Below are 6,332 nucleotides of genomic sequence, written 5' to 3'. Positions count from 1 at the left end.
ATCTCTGTGGAGATCAGAAGAGGTCTTGGATGTTAAAAGTGATAATCCTTTTTTCAATTGTTTTTTAGTTAGTTTTATTCCATAAATGTGTGTCTGTTTAACGTGTGTGTACTATGTTTCTGATCTCCATAGAGATCAGAAGAGGGCATCGGATTCCCTGGAACAGGAGTTACAGGCCGTTCAGTCTCCATGTGGGTCGCTCAATAACTGGAGTGGCGGATGTCCCTACAGCTGTTGCCTGTCTGTGGAATCCCTTTCCCAACAGGGCTGCCTTGTCTGCCTCAGTAGGAGAGGATGTGCCTAGCTCTTCGGAGACTTGATGCATTAGGGAGGAGGAATACTCAGGGGAAGCTGACCTTTTCAGAGAAGAAAGAGAGGGGAGATGGAGGGAGGGACCCTGTGAGGGGTAGACCTGATGAGGGGGCAGCAATTGGGATGTAAATAAATTTATTTATTTAAAAAATTTAAAAAGTGATAATCCCTGCCTAATTGTCAAGTACAGGTTTATGTGAGTATTCAAGTACATTGCATTGGTGTTGGTGGCGGTAGTGGTGGGGATTCAAGAGCTTGATTCTATACAAGATAAACTTCAAAGGGAAGCTAGGCATAAAGAAGCAGAGACGTGTGGATAATACGGACACAGGTGAAATTTTTTAGAAACATAGTCCTCTTTAGATAGTGCTGAGGGTGTGAGTGAATTTGACATGTAGAACTGCAGGGATGCAAGATTTACATTTTTTGAGCTAATTAAGTAATTAACGACATGTAAGTCAAGCATGTATATGTCCAAAATATTAGTACAGATTAAGAAAAATTATTTTGAAGAACATTTGCTACTGGTATACAATCCAGTGTGGGGATCTGAGCCAGAATAGCTTGATTAACAGAGTAAGTGCACATTGTCAGGACCACTGTAAAACTGACACACACAGAAGTTTTTAATCATAAACCCACCTATTGAAATGCAAATCAAAACAACCCTGAGATTTCACCTCACACCAGTGAGAATGGCTAAGATAAAAAACTCAGGGGACAGCAGATGCTGGCAAGGATGCGGAGAAAGAGGAACACTCCTCCATTGTTGGTGGGATTGCAAACTGGTACAACCATTCTGGAAATCAGTCTGGAGGTTCCTCAGAAAATTGGACATTGAACTGCCTGAGGATCCAGCTATACCTCTCTTGGGCATATACCCAAAAGATGCCCCAACGTATAACAAAGACATGTGCTCCACTATGTTCATCGCAGCCTTATTTATAATAGCCAGAAGCTGGAAAGAACCCAGATGCCCTTCGACAGAGGAATGGATACAGAAAATGTGGTACATCTACACAATGGAATATTACTCAGCTATCAAAAAAAACGAGTTTATGAAATTCGAAGGCAAATGGTTGGAACTGGAAAATATCATTCTGAGTGAGCTAACCCAATCACAGAAAGACATACATGGTATGCACTCATTGATAAGTGGCTATTAGCCCAAATGCTTGAATTACCCTAGATCCCTAGAACAAATGAAACTCAAAACGGATGATCAAAATGTGAATGTTTCACGCCTTCTTTAAAAGGGGAACAAGAATACCCTTGGCAGGGAAGAGAGAGGCAAAGATTAAAACAGAGACTGAAGGAACACCCATTCAGAGCCTGCCCCACATGTGGCCCATACATATACAGCCACCCAATTAGACAAGATGGATGAAGCAAAGAAGTGCAGACCGACAGGAGCCGGATGTAGATCGCTCCTGAGAGACACAGCCAGAATACAGCAAATACAGAGGCGAATGCCAGCAGCAAACCACTGAACTGAGAATAGGACCCCCTTTGAAGGAATCAGAGAAAGAACTGGAAGAGCTTGAAGGGGCTTGAGACCCCATATGTACAACAATGTCAAGCAACCAGAGCTTCCAGGGACTAAGCCACTACCTAAATACTATACATGGACTGACCCTGGACTCTGACCCCATAGGTAGCAATGAATATCCTAGTAAGAGCACCAGTGGAAGGGGAAGCCCTGGGTCCTGCTAAGACTGAACCCCCAGTGAACTAGACTGTTTTGGGTAGGGCGGCAATGGGGGGAGGGTTGGGAGGGGAATACCCATAAGGAAGGGGAGGGGGGAGGGGGATGTTTGCCCGGAAACCGGGAAAGGGAATAACACTCGAAATGTATATAAGAAATACTCAAGTTAATAAAAAAAAAATTAAAAAAAAATAAACCCACCTATTGCGAATAGAATCTTTATTTTCTTCTTTGTTTTGTTTTGTTTTTTTGTATAGACATATGCTGTTTTATTACAAAGAGTCTCACAAAATGAAAATATCTCAAAAAGGACATGTTAACAACATGTTAACAGGTTAACAACCTCCACCTACAGAATTGGGGGAAGACGGGGCAGTGTAAGCTTTTCTGCTTGCCCAGGGTGGGTGGGAAGGTAGAAACAGAACTAATCTTAAAATGGCTGATATTACCCAAGCCTGAGAAAAGGTCCCAGAAGACACAATCACCCCTTCTAAAAAACTTAACAAGGGAATCTTAGCAGAGCTCCTAAGCGGGCACTTGGCAGTTCAGTTTTTTTGTCTTCCGGTTGTTTTCTTTCCATTCAGACCCTACGTGGTTCAAAACTCAGACCCAGGGCAGGACGGACAAGTAAGCTCTGGGAAGAGTTCTTCCAGCACCACTGCCCTGTGCGCTGGTCCCTGGTTCCTATATAGTCCCTAGGGACATTATATTTAATATAATTTATATAAGGAAAATATAAAATCTGAGAAATTGAGGGGAAGTGAGGGACTTGGGGAGAAGATGGAGCTGCGGACCTTGCTCAGGCCAACTTGACCTCTTCTATGACCCCTTTGGCTTCTGGCTTCTCCTGCTTGGTTTTCTCTTTTTCTGTGACTTCTTTTTTCTCTTTGGGGTCTTTTTCTTTCTCATCCTCTGTTTTGAGTCTTTTAGCTTTTTTGAAATTAGAAGAGTTCTTGCTACCACCTTCTCCCCCTCCTCATCAGAATCAGAGAATTCTTCCTCACAGGCAATGCATTTGTCAGAGGAGCAGATGGAGATGCATTTGTCAGGGTCTTCCTCATCCTCACCACTGCTCTCTTCTGGGATGGCCTGCATTTGGACCCCAGGGGCATGGGGCAGCATTCTCAAGTTCTCAAAGAGCCGCTGCTTGATTTATTCCAGGTATTCATTAGTACTCTGTTTAGTTGTATTGGAAGGGCTGATGTGAAGCTTGACATCTGGTCCAAAGTATTCAAAGTAGTCACTGTATGATATCTCATTAGGGATCTCTGTGTCCAGGGTCATAGCTGCTTCATAAGTCCAGCACTGAGTGACATTACGGCTGGTGTAGCCACCTCTTCACAACATTAGCATTGGCAAGTTGAAACTCTTCACAGCCTTCACACACTTGGTGTGTACTTTGATGGTCAGATTGAAGCAACCTAGCTGATCCCCAGACAGGGAGTCTGAGCTGCACTGTAGGATCACTGCAGTAGGCTGGAACATCTCCATTACTTTGGACACAATAGGACTCATCATCAATGTCATCTCGCAGTGGGTAGTACTTACCTTTGCCAGCCCCAATATCCCGTAGGTTCCCAGTTCATGGGAGGTACCCTCTGTACTTATGAAAGGACACAGTCATGACCTGGTCTGTAGTATAGAAGGCCTCTTTCATGCCATTGCCATGGTCAATATCAATGTCAATATACAGCACCCTCTGGTAATACTTTAGAAGTTCCAGGATGGCCAAGACAATATCATTGATATAACAGAAGCCAGATGCTTCAAAATTCTTTGCAAGGTACAGGCCCCCAGCCCAGTTCACAACGATGTCTGTCTGCTGCTTCTTGAGTTTTGTAACACTTGCAAGAGAGCCACCCATGGACAACTGACATAACTCAAACAAGCCATCAAATACGGGACAGTCCTCACCCATATTGAATCTCTGCATCTGCTTGCGGTATTCAGACATATTATCTGGACGAATAGAACACAAGAATTTAATGTAGTCATCACTGTGGTACTTGGTCATCTCCTCAGCATTGGCTTTGTGAGGACAATATATTTCCATTTTTCAATAGAGACAAAGTTGAGCAGCAAATTTTGAGTTATGTGGATTTGGTGAGGCTTCATTGGGTGCCATGACCCTGATAACATTGAAGTCACAAGACCACAAATGGAAACACAGTCCTACTCAAAGCTTGGATCAGAACTGGCAGATTGTTCATTCTGCATAACTCCTGACTAAGACTTTCTATAAGCAACTCTACACTCAAAATGCTTAGGGAAATAAGGTCTCTCCTTTCTGGGATCCTGTAATACTCCATTGCTGAATGCAGTGATAACAATATGACATCATTACTATTTGTCACCAACGTTCAATTAATTTTCAGCTCTATCTTTCCTGGAATCTTTACTCATCTGATTCTAGTTGTCTTAAATCCATACTAAAAAACTTGTAGATGGATGTGTATATTTTCAGGGTACTTTTATGAATTGTCTTTGCACACATAATTAACAATGAATTTATTCTGACAGATTCTGCTTTAGTGGGTCAAGATAAAGCTGTCTATTCCTGACAAGTAAAGGGTTAGCTGCAAGAAGATGGTCAAGGTGACCTTGCAGGCCCTAGTTGCTCTTTCCTGTAAGCATATTCTGCTTTATTCATGCTCTTGAATGTCTGGCACCTAAATTTATCTTGATTTTTTTTATCTCCTTCAGCTTGTTGACATTGTAAAATTTTTCTGACTATAGAAAATTTTCTGAGAAAAACTCAGCTCATTCAAATATTATTTGTATTGGCTTCAAAATGACAATAATAGCTGAGAAACAACAGAAATCAGCTGTGCAGTCTACCATTCCAGAGTCTTCTTTTTCCCTTGATGTGGGGTTTGATTCATCTCCTTTTGAGTACAGTTATGCAATGTGATTTACCAGTCTGTCTGGCTCAACTATGTTTATTTTTCAAATGGTTCATTACACAGATGTTCCTAAGAGCACATACACGTTTTTGAATAATTAATATGTTTAGTGTAAATTTTAACAATTCATTATTTCATTACCACTAGACAGCCTTTAATCCTTGCTTCTCCTTGAAAAACATACATGTTAACATTTCACTCAAATTCACTTTCATTCAAATTTATTCAACTCAGATTTATTTCTTAGAAATATAGTGTAGTGAGCTAGCAATAGCCAAATGAGTGGAAGGCTATATTTAAAAGCACACTGATTTTATCTGTTAAACTTAGCTTCTATTTTCATAGTTAAGTTGTAAGAATACAATAAAAATGTTGGAAAATATTTTCCTTCCCTACACTCAAGGCTGTGACCTACAATCCATTCCTTACACTTTTGTTTATTTTATTTATGTAGAGTCCAAATGTTGCCCTCCTTCCTGGTACCGCTCTAAGAGTTCTTCACCCCTTATACCCTCCCCTTTCTAATGTACTGATGGTTGTATGAAGTGGGATTGGCCTAATGATGCTTGTGTTATAATGTTAATTTTGGTTCCCAAAATTGCTTACAAGAGTGTCTGCACTTAAGACACTAAGGGACCCTGCCTCCAGTTGGCTCCGATTGGTAAAGAAAGATGCCAGCAACTAATGGCTAGGCAGGACAGACAGAAGTGGGACTTTTAGGATTCCTGAGCGTGGGAGACAGAGGAGAGGAAGAAGCAGAATCACCATGAGATGGTTGTGGGACCGACAAGCCATGTAAAAGTTTCGGGTAAATGGCCACGGTGGCCACGTCCCTGATTGGGTCTGATAGTAGAGAAGTGATAGATTTTAAAGGGTGTTAATGCCAGAAAACCTAAGGGGAGTATTTGCTAGCTAGAGGAAGGGTTAAAGACTATACATGGACTGACCCTGGGCTCCAACCTCATAGGTAGCAATGAATAGCCTAGTAAGAGCACCAGTGGAAGGGGAAGCCCTTGGTCCTGCTAAGACTGAACCCCCAGTGAACGTGATTGTTGGGGGGAGAGCAGTAGTGGGGGAAGGATGGGGAGGGGAACACCCATATAGAAGGGGAGGAGTAGGGGTTAGGGGGATGTTGGCCTGGAAACCGGGAAAGGGAATAACATTCAAAATGTAAATAAGAAATACTCAAGTTAATAAAGAAAAAAATAGATTAAAAAAAAAAGAATCTAGCCTTTGAGCTAGGCAAGGCATATCAAAATTAACTGGTGTGCATGTGTGTGCGTGTGCCTGTTCATGTGCGCTTATCTTTTATTCGTGAGTCCAGATAGCTCTTGGGAGAGTTTGCGTGTGCGACCAGTTTGGAGCACAGAGTGAGCTAACTACCGCTGGAGTTGTATCTCAAACCACCAGTC

The 6,332-nt window shown here is 42.0% G+C and overlaps 1 pseudogene; it reads right to left on the bottom strand.

Moving 5' to 3' along the window:
* Positions 1–2,816: 2,816 nt before the first annotated feature.
* On the bottom strand, positions 2,817–4,156 carry Hdac1-ps19 (Histone deacetylase 1, pseudogene 19; annotated as a pseudogene).
* Between the last annotated feature and the right edge of the window lie 2,176 nt (positions 4,157–6,332).

Source organism: Rattus norvegicus, chromosome 2 (assembly GCF_036323735.1).
Source record: "Rattus norvegicus strain BN/NHsdMcwi chromosome 2, GRCr8, whole genome shotgun sequence".
Classification (NCBI taxonomy): Eukaryota; Metazoa; Chordata; class Mammalia; order Rodentia; family Muridae; genus Rattus; species Rattus norvegicus.
The sequence above is the reverse complement of the archived record's forward strand: the minus strand, read 5'-3'. Positions and strand labels throughout refer to the sequence as shown.